The 16,821-nt window shown below is 40.1% G+C and overlaps 1 pseudogene; it reads right to left on the bottom strand.

Annotated features, from left to right (window-relative positions):
* Positions 1–11,179, bottom strand: part of LOC143436470 (olfactory receptor 7A17-like) — a 32,244-nt pseudogene extending 21,065 nt beyond the window's left edge.
* Positions 11,180–16,821: the final 5,642 nt, after the last annotated feature.

Here is a 16,821-nt window from a genome sequence, read left to right as displayed (position 1 = left end):
TATCTGTGTAGTACTCTATTGTTTAACTTTACCACATTATGTGTATCCATTTCTCTGTTGAAGGGCATGTGGGTTTTCCTAGCTTCTGGGTATTATAAATAAGGCTGCTATAAATGTAGTGTGGCATGTGTCCTTGTTGTATGTTAGAGCAACTTTTGGGTATATGCCCAGGAGTGGTATTGCTGGATCCTCAGGTAATTCTATGTTCATTTTCTGAGAAACCACCAGACTAATTTCCAGAGTGGTTCTACCAGCTTGCAATTCCACCAACAATGAAGGAGTGTTCCTCTTTCTTCACATCCTGGCCAGCATATACTGTCATCTGAGTTTTTGATCTTAGCCATTCTGATTGATGTGAGGTGGTAACTCAGGGTTGTTTTGATTTGCATTTCTCTCATGACTAAGGATGTTGAACATTTCTTTAGATGCTTCTTGGCCATTTGAATTTCCTCAGTTGAGAATTCTTTGTTTAGCTCTGTACCCCATTTTTAATGGGGTTGATTGTCTGGAGTCTAATTTCTTGAGTTCTTTGTGTATATTTGATATTAGCATATAGGATATATACAGCATATAGGATATGTCATTAGAATATAGGATGTAGGATTGGTAAATACCTTTTCCCAATCTGTTGGTTGTCATTCTGTCCTATTGACAGTGTCCTTTGCCTTACAGAAGATTTGCAATTTTATGAGGTTCCATTTGTCAATTCTCAATCTTAGAGTATAAGCCATTGCCATTCTGTTCAACTTTTTTCCCTCTGTGCCCATGTGTTCAAGGCTCTTCCCCACCTTCTCTTCTATTAGTTTCAGTGTACTTCGTTTTATGTAGAGGTCCTTGATCAACTTGGACTTGAGCTTTGTACAAGGAGATAAGAATGGATTGATTTGCATTCTTCTACATGCTAACCTTCAGTTCAACCAGCACCATTTGTTGAAAATGCTGTCTTTTCTCCACTGGATGGTTTTGGCTCCTTTGTCAAAGAACAAGTGACCATAGGTATGTGGATTCATTTCTGGTCTTCAATTCTATTCCATTGATCTTCCTGCCAGTCTCTGTACCAATACCATGCACATTTTAATCACTATTCTTCTGTAGTACAGCTTGAGGTAAGGGATGGTGATTATCCTAGAAGATCTTTTGTTGTTGAGAACAGTTTTCACTATCTTGGGTTATTTGTTATCTAAATGAATTTGAGAATTTCTCTAACTCTGTGAAGAATTGAATTTGAATTTTCATATGGATTTCATTGAATCTGTAGATTGTTCTCAGCAAGATGGCCATTGTTACTATACCAATCCTGCCAATCTATGAGCACGGGAGATCTTTCCATCTTCTGATATCTTCTGCATTTTCTTTCTTCAGGGACTTGAAGTTCTTGTCCTACAGATTTTTCATTAGGTTGGTTAGATTCACACACAGGTATTTAATATTATTTGTGACTATTGTGAAGGCTGTCATTTCCCTAATTCTTTTCTCAGCCTGTTTATTCTTTAGGTAGAGGAATGCTACTGATTTGAGTTGATTTTATATCCAGCCACTTTGCTGAAGTTGTTTATCAGGTTTAGGAGTTCTCTGGTGGAAGTTTTAGGGTCACTTAAGTATACTATCATATCATCTGCAAATAGTGAAATTTTGACTTCTTCCTTTCCTATTTGTATTCCTTTGACTTCCTTTTGTTGTCTAATTGCTCTATCTAGGACTTCCAGTACTATATTGAATAGGTAGGGTGAGAGTGGGCAGCTTGTCTAGTCCCTGAACTTAGTGGGATTGCTTCAAGTTTCTCTCCATTTAGTTTGATGTTGGCTACTGGATTGCTGTATATTGCTTTTACTATGTTTAGGTATGGGACTTGAATTCCAGATCTTTCCAAGACATTTGATGTTTTGACTATTATGTGGCGGGAAGTATTTCTTCTCTGGTCTAAACTAGTTGGAGTTCTGTAGGCTTCTTGTATATTTATGGACAGCTCTTTCTTTAGGTTAGGGAAGTTTTCCTCTATAATTTTGTTGAGGATATTTACTGGTCCTTTAAGTTGGGACTCTTCCCCCTCATTTATTCCTATTATCCTTAGGTTTGGCCTTCTCATTGTGTCTTGGATTTATCGTATATTTTGGGTTAATAGTTTTTTGTATTTTGCATTTTCTTTGACAGTTGTATCATTGTTTTCCATGGTATCTTCTGCACATGAGATTCTCTCTTCCATCTCTTGTATTCTGTTGGTAATACTTGTGTCTATGACTCCTGATCGTTTTTTTAAGTTTTCTATCTCCAGGGTATTCTCCCTTTGTGATTTCTTTATTGTTTCTACTTCCATTTTTAGATCCTGCATGGTTTTGTTTAATTCCTTCTCCTGTTTGGTTGCATTTTCTTGCAATTCCTTAAGGGATTTTTGTGTTTCCTCTTTAAGGGTTTCTACCTGTTCTTTGAGAGTGTTATTTATGTCTTTTTTTTTTTTTTTTTTTTTTTTTTTTTTTTTTTTTTTTTTTTTTTTTTTTTTTTTTTGGTTTTTTGAGACAGGGTTTCTCTGTGTAGCCCGGGCTGTTCTGGAACTCACTCTGTAGACCAGGCTGGTCTTGAACTCAGAAATCCGCCTGCCTCTGCCTCCCAAGTGCTGGGACTAAAGGCGTGCACCACCACTGCCCGGCTATTTATGTCTTTCTTAAAATCCTCTATCATCATCATGAGAAGTGATTTTAATTCTGAATCCTGCTTTTCTGGTGTGATGGGGTGTTCAGGGCTTGCTATGATGGGGGAACTGGGTTCTGATGATGCCATGTAACTTTGGTTTCTGTTGCTTACATTCTTGAGCTTGCCTTTTGCCATCTGGTTAATTCTAGTGCTACCTGTACTTCTGTCTCTGATTGAAGCCTGACTTTCCAGTTATCTCGCTTGTGTCTGGTCTTCTAGGGGTCCAGATGTCTCTGTGATTTTTCCAGCTGCACTGATTACAGTGGTATCTCTAGGATGCCTCAGGATATGGTGCCTCCAAGGTGGCAGTCCAGCTAGGTGTTTGCTGTTCTGTGTGCAGTGTCTCCTCTTGGATATCTCAGGATATGTTGTCTGAGGCTCTGAGTTCAGTTGTTCCTCTGTGGCTCTGGGTTGAGTGGACCTTCCAGTATGTCTCAGGTAGAATCCGGGATCCACACAACAGCAGACCTGGCAGAGGTCTGGTCCAGGCCTCAGATCCAGGAGATGGGCAGAACGGGGGTGCTAGCTAACGCTGGCTGTAGGATCTGTGGAGCCTCCAGAATGTCTCCGGGGGATCCAGGGTACACACACCAGCAGGCCGGCCGGGGAGAGGTCTGGTCCAGGCCTCAGATCCGGAAGAGGGGCGAGGGGCAGAAGGGGAGTGCTAGCCCCGGCGGGGGCCGGGGGGTGGTGGTGGTATCTGCTGGAATCTGAGCACTCACAGCACCCAGCTATGGGCTCAGGGCAGTATGTGGGTTTTCCTACCTTACGCTGGCTGTGGGATCTGTGGAGCCTCCAGAATGTCTCCGGCAGGATCCGGAGTGCACACACCAGCAGGCCGGCCAGGGAGAGGTCTGGTTCAGGCCTCAGAACCAGAAGAGGGGCAAGGGGTGGAAGGCCAGTTCTGATTTTATTAATTTGAGTACTGTCTCTGTGCCCTTTGGCTAGTCTGGCTAAGGGTTTGTCTATCTTGATTTTCTCAAAGAACCAGCTCCTGGTTTTGTTGATATAGGTCTTTCTGTTTCAACTTGGTTGATTTCAGCCCTGAGTTTGATTATTTCCTGCTGTCTACTCCTCTTGGGTATATTTGCTTCTTTTTGTTCTAGGAGGTATTTCTTTTTTGGTCTAGTCTGTTTGGGGTTCTGTAGGCTTCTTGTATATTTATGGACATCTCTTTCTTTAGGTTAGGGAAGTTTTCCTCTATAATTTTGTTGAAGATATTTACTGGCCCTTTAAGTTGGGAGTCTTCACCTTCATCTATACCTATTATCCTTAGGTTTGGTCTTCTCATTGTATCCTGGATTTCCTGGATGTTTTGTGTTAGGAGCTTTTTGCATTTCGCATTTTCTTTGACTGTTGTGTCTATGTTTTTCATGATACCTTCTGCGCATGAAATTCTCTCTTCTATCTCTTGTACTCCGTTGGTGGTTCTTGCGTCTATGACTCTTGATCTTTTTCCTAGGTTTTCTATCTCCAGGGTAGTCTCCCTTTGAGATTTCTTTATTGTTTCTACTTCCATTTTTAGATCCTGGATTTTTTTTTTTTTTTTTTTTTTTGTAATTCCTTCACCTGTTTGCTTGTGTTTTCTTGCATTTCTTTAAGGGCTTCTATCTGTTTACCTGCGTTCTCCTCAAATTCTTTGAGAGTGTTGTTTATGTCCTTTTTAAAGTCCTCCATCATCATCATGAGAAGTGATTTTAATTTTGAGTCCTGCTTTTCTTTTGTGATGTGGTGTTCAGGACTTGCTATTGTGGGGGAACTCGGTTCTGGTGATGCCAAGTAACTTTGGTTTCTGTTGTTTACATTTTTACGCTTGCCTTTTGCCATTTGGTTAGCTGTAGTGCTGCTCGAACTCACTGGTTCTGACTGGAGTCTGCCTTTCTAGTTATCTTGGTTTTGTCAGAACTCCTCAGGGTCCAGATGCCTCTATGATCCTGAGCTCCAGCTGCTCTGGGTATAGTGGCTCCTCTAGGATATTTCAGGATATGGTGTCTCCATGGTAGTAGACCAGCTAGGTGTTTGCTGCTCTGAATGTAGTTGCTCCTCTAGGATGCTTCAGGATATGGTGTTTTCTGTTCTGCAGCTCTGTGGGCCATGTCCTCTCTAGGATGCCTGCAGCTCTGTGGTCCTTAACCTCTTTTGGATACCTCTGCAGCTCTGTGGTCCATGACCTCCCTAGGGTTCCTCTGGACTCAGTTTCCAGAGGGAAGCAGATCAGCTGGGAGACTGCTCCAGCCACAGATATCTGGGCCAGGAGCAGAAGGGGAGTGGTTTTCCACAGGGGCAAGGTCTGGATGCCAGGTGCGCTCTGGGGGCTTCCTATTGCCAGTTGTGCTTCTAAGGCCTAGGGTAGTGTGCGGGTTCTCCTACCTGCTGCTCTGTGGTGACCTCCTTAGGGTGCCTCAGGACTCAGTTTCCAGAGGGGAGCTGGGAGACTGCTCCAGTCACAGGGCCAGCTCTTGTTGATTTTTCTTAAAAAACTAGCTCTCAGTTTTGTTGATTCTGTGCATTCTCTGTGTTTCTAATTAGCTGATTTCAGCCAAGTTTGACTATTTCCTACCGTCTACTCCTTGTGGATGTGTTTGCTTCTTTTTATTCCAGAGTGTTAAAGTGTGCTGTTAAGTTGCTAGTATTAGAGCTCTCCAATCTTTTTATGAAGTCACTTAATGCTATAAATTTTTCTCTTAACACTGCTTTTTTGTGTCCCATAAATGTTAGTATTCTGTGCTTTCATTTTCATTGAATTATACTAAGTATTTAATTTTTTCTTTGTTTCTTTCCTGACCAATTAATCATTGAGTAGAGAGTTGTTCTGTTTCCATGAGTATGTGAACTTTCTGTTGAGTTTGATGTAATTGAAGTCCAGACTTAGTCTGTGGTAGTCTGATAGAATGCATGGTATTAGTTCAATCTTCTTGTATCTAATGAAACTTCCTTTGTGTCCAGTTGCATGGTCAGTTTTGCAGAAGTTTCCATGGGATGCTTTGAGGAAGGTGTATTGTTTTGTTTGGAGGTGGAATGTTCTGTAGATATCGGTTAAATCCATTTGGTTCACAAATTTTGTTAGTTTCACTGTTTCTCTGTTTAGTTTCTGTTTCAATGGCCTGTACATTGGTGACAGTAGGGGTTGAACACTATTAATGTGTTTTCTGAGCTTTAGTAGAGTTTCTTTAAAAATGTGTGTTCACTTGCTTTTGGGGCATAGATGTTCAGAATTGAGAATTTATCTTGGTGGATTTTTCCTTTGATAAGTATGAGGTGTCTTTCCCTATGTCTTTTGATTACTTTTTGGTTGCAAATCTATTTTATTGGATATTAAAATGGCTACTCCAGCTGTTTTTGGACCATTTGCTTGAAAATTTTTTTCTAGCCTTTTATGCTGAGGTGTTGTCTGTCTTTGTTACTGAGGTGTGTTTCCTATATGCAGTAAAATGCTGGGTCCTGTTTACTTATCCAGTCTGTTTATGTCTTTTTATTTGGGTAATTGAGTCCATTGATGTTAAGAGATATTAAAAACCAGTGATTGTTGCTTTCTGTTTTTGTTTTTCTTGTTAGAGGCCAAATTATGTTTATATAGCTAACTTCTTTTGAGTTTGTTTAAAGAAGATTACTTTCTTGTCTTTTCTAAGGGTGTAGTTTTTCTTCTTGTGTTGGAGTTTTCCATCTATTATCCTTTGCAGGTCTGGATTGGTAGAAAGATATTGTTTAGACTTGGTTTTGTCATGGAATATTTTGGTTTCTCCATCTATGGTGATTGAGAGTTTTGCTGGTATAATAACTTGGACTAGCATCTGTTTCTCTTAGGGTTTGCATGACATCTGTCTAGGATATTCTGGCATTTAGCATCTCTATTGAGTAGTCTTGTATAATTCTGATAGGTCTGCCATTATATGTTACTTGACCTTTTTCCTTTACAGATTTTAATATTCTTTCTTCTGTACATTTAATATTTTGGTTATTACATGAAGAGAGGATTTTTTCTTCTGGTTCAATCTATTTGATTGTTCTGTATAGTTTTTGTACATTTATGGCCTCCCAGGAGCCAAGAATTCCTTCTTCCTGAGAGCAAATGTCAGTTAAGTAAACAGCCTGAGTTAAGGAAGACCTTATCACCTTCCTGCCTGGGAGAGAAAATTAGCAATTTTAGCCTAAAAAATGTTTTATTGCCCTCTTACTCATGAGAAAGTGGTTTGGGCTAAGGAATGCTTGCAAAGAACTTAACAATTACTGGATGGCCCTGGATCCTGACCCTCCTGCCTGCTTACCTTTATAATGGCAATCCGAACAATAAAGTTTAGGCACTTGATCAGACATTCAGACCTGTGCTTCTTCTTTGTGTCTCTTGTCCTATCATTCGTTCACCCCCTTCCCAGGGTCTCATTGAATCCCCACGGGCCAGGACAATGGCCATATATTTCTTTAAATTAGGAACATTTTCTTCTGTGATTTTGTCAAAGATGTTTTCTGGCCCTTTGAACTGGGAATCATCATCCTCTTTTATTCCTATTATTTTTAGGTTTGGTCTTTTCATTGTGTTCCAAATTTCCTGGATGTTTTAGGTTTGAAACTTTTTACAGTTTGTATTTTCACTGACTGTTGCATCAATATCTTCTAGGCTATCCTCTATACCTGAGTAAGATTCTCAATTTTATCTCTAGTATTCTGTTGGTGATGCTTGCACCTATAGCTCCTGTTCCCTTTTCTAGGTTTTCCATCTCCAGGATTGCCTCCATTTGTGATTTCTTTATTTTATCTATGTTCATTTTTACATCTTGGATGAGTTTGTTCTATTCTGTCACCTGTTTGATTGCATTTTCTGTATTTCTTTACAGAATTTGTTTACTCTTTAAGAGCTTCTTCCTGTTTGCCTGTTGTTTCCTGTATTTCTTTAAGAGAGTTATTTATATCCTTGTTAATGGCCTCTACCACCTTCATGAGATGGAATTTTAGGTCAAAATCTTTCTCTTCAGGTGCGTTAGGGTAGCCAAAGCTTGGTGTGGTAGGAGAACTGGGTTCTGATGGTACCAAATTATGTTGAATTTTGGTACTTAGGGTATTACTCTTACCTTTTGCCATCTGGTTATCTCTGGTGTTAACTGGCTGGGTATCTTGGATTTGCAGAAGCCTTCTCAAAGACACAGCTGTATAACCTGGGTAGAACAGGTCTCCTGGGAATCAGGCAGTGCTATCTCTGGTTAGGGCAGGTCTCCTATGTCCTTGGTTAGAGCATACCTTCTGGGATACAGGCAGGCCGTGGGTTTCAGGGATATGCATGTTAATCTCCTGAAACTGTTGTTATGTGCATAAGAATTCTTGATGTTCAAGAGGGCAATAAATCTTAGCATAAAAATGTGACAGTCTCCTGATGCCTACACATAGTTAAATGAATTTTTTGAAGTATTTTTATTTTAAAATTTTATTTGAAACCTTACATTTATATAATATAAAGTTAAAGATGAGAATCATCAAGATTAGAATAAAAATGTGATTCAAGTAGCAAGGTACAATGGTTGAGGGTACAGTAGTGGCACAAATGTATTTAAGGCTTACTCCACAGAAAGCAACCCATGAATGTATTATCTGACAAAAAGTTCCTAGGGTGAACCTGCTCTTATTAATCACCTAAATCAAGCAGCCTTCAATAATTTCTATCTCTATATTCCTCGATTAACACAGTTCACAGACATTATCAGAGAAGTGTATTTTTTCAGTGTAGAGTGGTTAACATGAAACTCAAAACATATTAAGCACAGAGATAAAGTGTTAGAAGAATGTGCAGCCACAATTAGGAGTTCAATATCATCATATTGGAAACACCTAGTGACTACCATTACAGAGAAGAAGGAAAGATTGTAAGAGTTAGACATCAGAAGGATCTGATCAGAATAGTTCCTTCTGGATATAAGGCCTGAACTCACACCAGCTGTGTTTTCTTGAACAAAATCTGCAGAAAATCAATCCAATCAACATTGTAGAATGAAAGTGGGATTGAATCACGAGATGTCATCCCTGAGATGCTCTTGAATAAATGTTGATAGCTTCCAGAATAAGGATAGTCAGGTTTTTAAAGGCTGTGATCCCTGTAGGCAAATGTGCTCCAGTGAATGGCCCTACATCCATCCATCCATTTCAAATATGCCAAAGTGAATTATTAAAAAAAGGATAAATTGTTGTGGGTCTGGGGAGACGGGTGTTCAATCTGAGAAGACAGAGTAAATATGATAAAAATGTGTTAAATTACATTCTCAAATGAGTAATTAAAATACTAAATTAAATTGAAACTCAATGGAAATACATAGAAATGTAAAAACAAATCAAACAGAGAACTACAGCATATGCAGTAAGATCATTCAAAAAAAGAAGAAATTCATCTGTAGGAAAATTTCACAAAATTTAAGGGAACTTAACCAGAAACTTTAAAATTTCCCATAAAGGTAATATACTGATCTACTCAATCATATGTTTTGTGTTTCATATAAGCATATATATTAGTTAGGAAGATTTAATTATATGGTACATGTTTGCTGGAAACAATATTCTCATTCATGAGTTCCTTTATGCTTTCTGTCTGTCTACACTCATCACTCCTACATAGATGTGAACTTATAAAATTTAAAACTAAGATTCACATATGAAAGAGAACATGCTAAATTTGTCTTTATCAGTCATGGTTCTCTCATTCAATATAATATTTGCAGTGTTACCTATTTTCATTGAATTTAAATTTTCCTGACATTTATGGAGTGTTGAAAATTTTATTGAAAATATATTATTATCTCATATAATACATTTCAACCACAATCTCTCATTCCTTAACTCATTCCAGCTTCCCCCAACATACATGCACATCTTACCTTTTCTCCAAATCAAATTCCTTTCCATTCAAAAAGAACTGATTTTAGAGATACCAACCAAACATGGCAAAACAAAATATAGTAATACAGACCAGGCAAAAAGCCTTCATGTGCAGGCCAATCAAAGCAACCCAACAGGAGGAAAAGAATCCCAAGGTCAGACAAAAGAGTCAGAGACACACCCTTTCCCATAGGAATCCCACAAAACACCAAGATAAAAGCTGTATCATATAAGCAGAAGACCTCTATAGACCTCAGGCTTGCCATCTCAATTTCTGTGAGCCCATATGGGCCAACTTGGTGGATTCAGTATGCCATGTACTACTCATATTCTCCATTCCTGTTAACTCTTAGAATCATTCCTTCCCTACTCTTTGGGATTTCCTAAGCTACAAGGGGGAAGGAATCAGTGGAAACCTCCAATTTAGATTCTCTCTCCACATAAAGTCTGGCTGTGGGTCTCTGCATTTGTTCTCATCTGATGCTGTTAGAAGCCTCTCTGAGAAAAACTGAACAAGGCACCAATATATGAGCATAGCTGACTATCAGTAGGAATAATTTTATTGATTTTTGAAACATCATGCTTTGCTCTGCCATAAATCTCTGGCCTATCTACTTTCTGATTCCTGGACATCAAAGCAGTTTCAGGCATGGGTTCCCTCTCATGGAGTGGTCCTCATGTTAAATCAGATAAATGTTGGTCTCTCCCACAAGTTCTGCACTACCATTACTCCAGCACAAACATCACCCTTGTAGTCAGGACAAGTTGTAGGTCAAAGGTTGTAGGACCATGATAGGATGGCTGGTTTTGGTAAAAGCACTGGCTGGAAAGCCTGGAGACCCAACAGGTGTCCATTGCCTATGAGGGACAGGCATCTATTCTGCTGTGCTCCCAGAATCCAGGCTCCTAACATGTGGCATGGAACTTCATTGACCTACACTGTTCAGTCATGTTAGGGCAATGCAGCCCTACCCAAAGAGCACAGGTAGAGGGCGTGACTACAGACCTCATGCCCTAGAGATATTTACGTACTAAAGAGATGCCTGAAGGCCAGAGGGCAGAGCCAATTAAGCATTCTTCCCCAGCCCCCCACCCCCTCTCTTTTTCTCTAACTCAGGTCTGCCCTGAGTTTCATGGGGCTGCACATCCAGATTCAACCATCATCTGTCATGTCAATAAAGCCTTTTTGGAAACCCAAGGACTTTCTCCTGTCATTTGAGCCATGCCATAAGAAAACATGGAGAAGGCCTTTAATGAGCTGCTGTAGCCACAGCTGCTGTGCCTAACTTCCCACCTAGAGGAACTTTCAGTGTTCCCAGCCATCCTACCCACATATAACAGCCATATTTATAATAGGCAGAAGCTAGAAAGGACCCAGATGTCCTTTAACAGAGGGCAGCCCAAGCTTCTACCAAGACCAGCCATCCTATCATGGTCCTACAAAAGGTTGTGTGGCTGTACTGGTGTTCATGCTTATCTTTTGGTAGCACCAGTAGTACCTTCTTGCACCAAAGAGACTAGAACACAAGAGTGAAGGCTCCATGGAGGCACCAGTTCCACCTCTCCACCTTTCTTGAACTGTGTGTAGCTCATTCTCACCAATGGGACCTACTGTTTCTTTGCAGAGAGCAACCATGTCTGCATCAGCCTGAGTTGTTTTGGAATATCCACAGCTGCCCCACCTTGAATAGCAACTCAAATGAATGCAACCCAGTTCCGAAACTAAAAATCTTGCCTGGCTATAGATATGGTGAGTTGAGACTCCCCTACTACTAGAAGTACTCATTAGAATCACCATAATAAGTTCTAGGAAATTTCCACTGCACTAGGTTTTAAAACTGCTTCACAAATTACCAGGCATCTTTCCCCCTCACTGTCAACCTCCATCCCATTTCTCTCTACAGTTGATTCCTCCCTCTCCCAAACCTATTTTCAGTCTACCAGAAAACTATTCTATTTCTTCTTCCCAGGGAAATCATTTCTATTATTTAGCCTCTCTGGGTCTCTGGATTGTAGCATCATTATTCTTTTACTTAACACCTAGTGTCTACTTATATAAGTGAGTACATATCATGTTTATGTTTCTCGTTCTGGGTTACATCACTCAGGATGATTTTCTCTAGTTCCATCTATTTGCCTGCAAATTTCATGATGTCATTTGTTTTGTAACAGTTGAATAATACTACATTGTGTAAATGTACTACCTTTTCTTTGTCCATTCTTCTGTTGAGGGTCATCTAGTTTTTTCCAATTTCTGATTATTATGAATAAAGCAAAAAAATGGATATAGTTGAGCAAGTGTCCTTGTGGCAGAGCAGAGTGTCCTTTGGGCATATGCCAAAGACTAGTATAGATTGATCTTGAGATATATCAATTTCCAGTTTTCTGAGGGACTGCCATATTGATTTCCATAATGGCTGTGCAAGTTCTTACTCCCCTCAGCAGTGGAAAAATGTCTTCTTTCCAAATACTATGGGCACTCAATTGTGTTATTGATCTTAGCCATTCTGACAAGTGTAAAATGAAATCTCAAAGTTGTTTTGATTTACATTTTCCTGAAAGCTAAGGATATTGAACATTTTAAGTGTTTTATATAGCCATTTAAATTTCTTATACTGAGAATTTTCTGTTTAGATCTGTACCCCATTTTTAATTGGATTGTTTGGTGGTTTGGGTTTTTTTGTTGTAGAACCATGATAGGATGGCTAGTTTTGGTTGAAGTGCTGGCTAGAAAGCCCGGAGACCCAACGTCCTGTAAGGATGGGCATCTGTTCCTCCATGTTCCTAACGTGTGGCATGAAACTCCATCAACCTGTACTGTCAGTCACAGCTAGAGGGCATGACTAACAGGCTGCAGCCTTGAGAGACTTACATATTAATGAGTTATCTAAAGGCCAGGGGGCATAGCTAATTAAGTTATTTCCTCCCTTTTTCCCCTCCCTATTTAAGTCAGCTCTCCCATGGCTTAAGGGGGGCACCCACATCCAAACCCATCCACCACGCCATGAACAATAAAAGCTTTGGATCTGTTGGACTCCATGTGTCTTCTGGGCCTACTGCCAAGCTTCCAGCCTTTGGAACCTTAGACCTTCTCATGTATGTGGGAACAAGACCCCCTCACCAGTTCCCACACGAGCCTTGTCCTAAATATTATTTTTGGGGGGTTGTTTTTGTTTGGCTTGTTTGTTTTTGCATGTTTGTTTTTGTATCTAGTTTCTTGAGTGACAGAGCCAGCGCTGCCACAGTACTGAGTTTGGGCATAGGCCTGGGGGATTAAAGGAAGACACAGACTTGGGTCATTTGTCATGAGAATGTCAAAGCTTTTACTGAGCAGGTTCAATGTATACACCAAACCAGGGAAGGAAAAACACAAACAGGAACTCAACTGGGGGTCAATGGGTTGTCAAGTGTAAACTTCCTGCCTGGGGCACCATGCCCACATCAGGATGATTTGATCTTGGAAAAACAGCAGAATGTTACTTGGCAGACAGCAGCACACAGAAAGTCTCAGCCAGGGCATGGCAGCCCTTCAGGTTCCTACATGTCCCCCATTTTTATTTTATAGGCAAATAGCATCTGTTTTAGGTTACCTTCTATCAATTCCAATTACCCATCATTGGGAATCCCTGCCAGCCTCAGGGCTCCTGTTTTAGGTAGGTAAGAACTGCAAAGGAGTTGCCCATCATTGACTAACTATTCTTGGTAAAGGCTGAGCCAAACCTGGGCAGAAGGGTTCTCTCATGCCAGCAACACTAGCACCTACTTAGTAATTGTCTGAGACTGGATCTGCTGTCTGCAAAAGTGGCATAGAAATACCAATCCCGCTGTGGTTGCCCCCAAGGCTAGGACTTCCAAAGACAAGGACGTCTAGCTCACCCTTTAAGAAGCTTTTCAGCCAGCTTGAGTTCTGCCAAAACTTCTCTTAATAGAGAGGCTGCACACAAGTATCATTAATCTTCTGAATGTAAATAGATAACTGTTGAGTAACATTGAGAAATTGTTGATTACTCAAAATTAGCTGTAGCTTTTTCAGTAGTCTTGTTGGTGGAAACTATAACCAGCCAGGTTGAGATACTTATTCCCACTGACATCAGAACTAGGGGTTCTTCACAAGGCTCCAGTAGATCTCCACCTGGGCAAGGCTCCATAGTGACAGGGCACATGCAATGCTCAGGAATCCAAACAGGACTTTCAGCATCTTTAGGAAAAACACAAACAGAACCTCTTACCCTGACTAACACAGGGTCAGGGCCTTTCCATACACCTGATGACAATTCTTTCCATTTCACTAAGCCCAGTGCCTTCTGGGCTCATTTCCAATGTCTGTCTGCTGCAGACAATGCATCCTTATCCACTAATAAAATATTTAAAATATATAAAATAAAGGATAATCTTTTATGATGTGAGGCAAACTCCCCCCTTTTTGTTTTTTCAAGATAATTTTTTAAAGTTAAATGTGCTCTTTCCACTATAGCCTGACCTTGTGAATTATAAGGAACCCTGGTCTTATGGGTAATATTATAGTCATCACAGAATTTATTAAAGGACACACTACCATAGGCTGGGCCATTATTAATCTTTATTTGGCAGGGAACCCCAAAATAGGCAAATGTTTGCAGGCAATGGTTCTTAACATCTTTTTTCCTCCACTGTGAGCCAAGGCAAAAATCATACTAGAAAAGGTATCAAAAGTAACATGAATGAAGTGTAATTTACCAAATGAGGGAATATGTGTAACATCCATTTGCCAAATATCATTGGGTACAAGACCTCGGGAATTCACTCCCAAATTAGGGCAGGAGATAAACTGAGCACAGTGAGGGCAGTGAGTAACAATTTGAACAGCCTGTTCTCTGGTAATGTCACAGTGAAATTTCAAGGAATTTGTATTAAGATGAAATTTATTATGCATAGCAACAGCCTTATCATAATTAGTGATTAAATTTAAGGCAAGCAAAATTTGTTTGGTATGAAAATCAGCCTCGCTGGGCGGTGGTGGTGCACACCTTTAATCCCAGCACTTGGGAGGCAGAGGCAGGCAGATTTCTGAGTTCGAGGCCAGCCTGGTCTACAGAGTGAGTTCCAGGACAGCCAGGGCTATACAGAGAAACCCTGTCTCGAAAAACCAAAAAAAGAGAAAAGAAAGAAAGAAAGAAAAAAAGAAAAGAAAAGAAAAGAAAAGAAAAGAAAAGAAAAGAAAAGAAAATCAGCCTCACTATTGGGGGCCTGGCAACAATGGATGTCCCCAAATATGACCCACAAACACAGGCAAAGTTTGCTGCCATAAAAGAGCTTGTACCTGCAATAGGCAAGAGCAAATTGAAGACACAGGTACCACACAAAATGCAGTCTCCAAAGGTTTCATAATTTGAGAAACACATACACTATCAGTATATATATGTATATATATATATACTTATATATATACATATATATATACATTTATTTCAAGCTTCATTTGTGAACAAAGATAGTGCCAATTGTACGGCCTTTAGCTCTGCTAATTGTGCAGAGCAATTAGTCATCTGTAAGGTCTCAACTCTACCTTGGGAAACAACTGCAGCCCTACCATTAGAGGATCCATCAATAAATACTAGGCAAGCCTGATTCAAGGACTAATTGGAAATAATTTTTGGAAAAAATTGTCAGTAATAATGGCTGGGGAACTGCAGCATTACTCATGCCAAGCTGTGGGTAGTTGGCTGGGAATGCCCTCGGTTCCTCCAGCTGGAAGTTAGGCCCGGCTGCTCACTAAAGGCCTCTCCACAGCTCCTCACAGCATGGCTCCTAACAGCATGGCTCCAACCACACATGAGAAAGTCTTTGGGTTTCCAAAACAGGTTTTTTGGCATGACGGGTGGTGGATGGATGTGGATGCACACCCCCAAAAACCCAGGGCAGACCTGAGCTAAATAGGGAGGGAAAGAGGGGGGAGGGGCTGGGGAGGAATGCTTAATTGGCTCCACCCTCTGGCCTTCAGGTACCTCATTAGTATGTAAATCTCTCTAGGGCCTGGGACCTGTTCACACCCTCTACCTGTGTCCTACATGACTGAAGGGTGCAGGTTGAATGAAGATCAGACCTCATGTCAGGAGCCTGGGTTTTGGGGGCATGGCTGAATCCACAACCCAAGAACCAGGATAACTTTCCATGGCCTGACAAAAAATTATTCCACAGGGTGGAACTTAAAAAACAGACATAACTTATTATTCAGATAATGATTATCAAATTTGCTAATAATGGTACAAACAAACAAGGCCCAATCAACACAATTTTGAGGTAAAAATTTGGATTTGATCCTTATTATAAGGAGTAATGAACATGTCTGGTTCTTTACCAAGCATTTGTAGGCTTACTTTATGGGCTTTAAACAACAAGGACACTACTATCTGTGGGTAAGATAAAACAATCTTGGAGGGTGACGCTTGCAAATGAACCCATAAAATAGGGCCCTCCTGCCAAAAGACACCTGTTGGGGAATGTTTTGATGCAAAAACCACAAATAACAGTTTCCTTGAATAGTCTACATAATTTAAATGAGCTTGTTCAAGAGCTTCTTGTACCATTTTCAAGCATTCCCTAGCCTCTTCATTTAATTGTCTGGGGGAAGTGGGTGATGCATCTCCCTTAAGAATATCAAAGGGAGGTTTTAATTGTCCTGTGCTTAATTGTAAAGAAGGTCTCAACCAATTTATGACTCCTAACAGTGTTTGATAATCATTTATAGTTCTCAGAATATCTATTCTAATCTGTAACTTTTGAGAATGAATCCCCTTTTGTAATAATTCATGTCCTAAATATTGATATGGAAAATTCTTTTGAACCTTCTCAGGGGAAATAATCAACACTACTGCTTGCAAATCATCTTGCAATTCGGCATAGGCCTCATAAAACTCTTTTCTTCCCTAGCTGCAAGTAGAATATCATCCATATAATGGATGATACACATGTATGGATATCTTCTCTGTAATGGTTGAAGAGCAGTTGCCACATAGACTTGACACGTGGTGGGACTATTAGCCATCCCTTGGGGCAGCACCATCCAATGCTATCTCTGGGATGATTCCTTAAAGTTGACTGAGGGAATACAAATGCAAAGTGTCAGGAACCCTTACATCCTGAGGATGCAAGGGTATGGAAAAAAACAATCCTTCAAATCTGTCATCAACATGTGCCAATTTCTTTGAATAGCAACTAGTGTAGGCAATCCAAGTTGAGTAGCCCCCATTGGCATCATAGTTTTATTATTTTACCTTAAGCCTTGTAATAATCTCAATT

Source organism: Arvicanthis niloticus, chromosome 22, assembly GCF_011762505.2.
Source record: "Arvicanthis niloticus isolate mArvNil1 chromosome 22, mArvNil1.pat.X, whole genome shotgun sequence".
Lineage (NCBI taxonomy): Eukaryota > Metazoa > Chordata > Mammalia > Rodentia > Muridae > Arvicanthis > Arvicanthis niloticus.
This window is presented reverse-complemented; position numbering and strand designations above follow the sequence as displayed.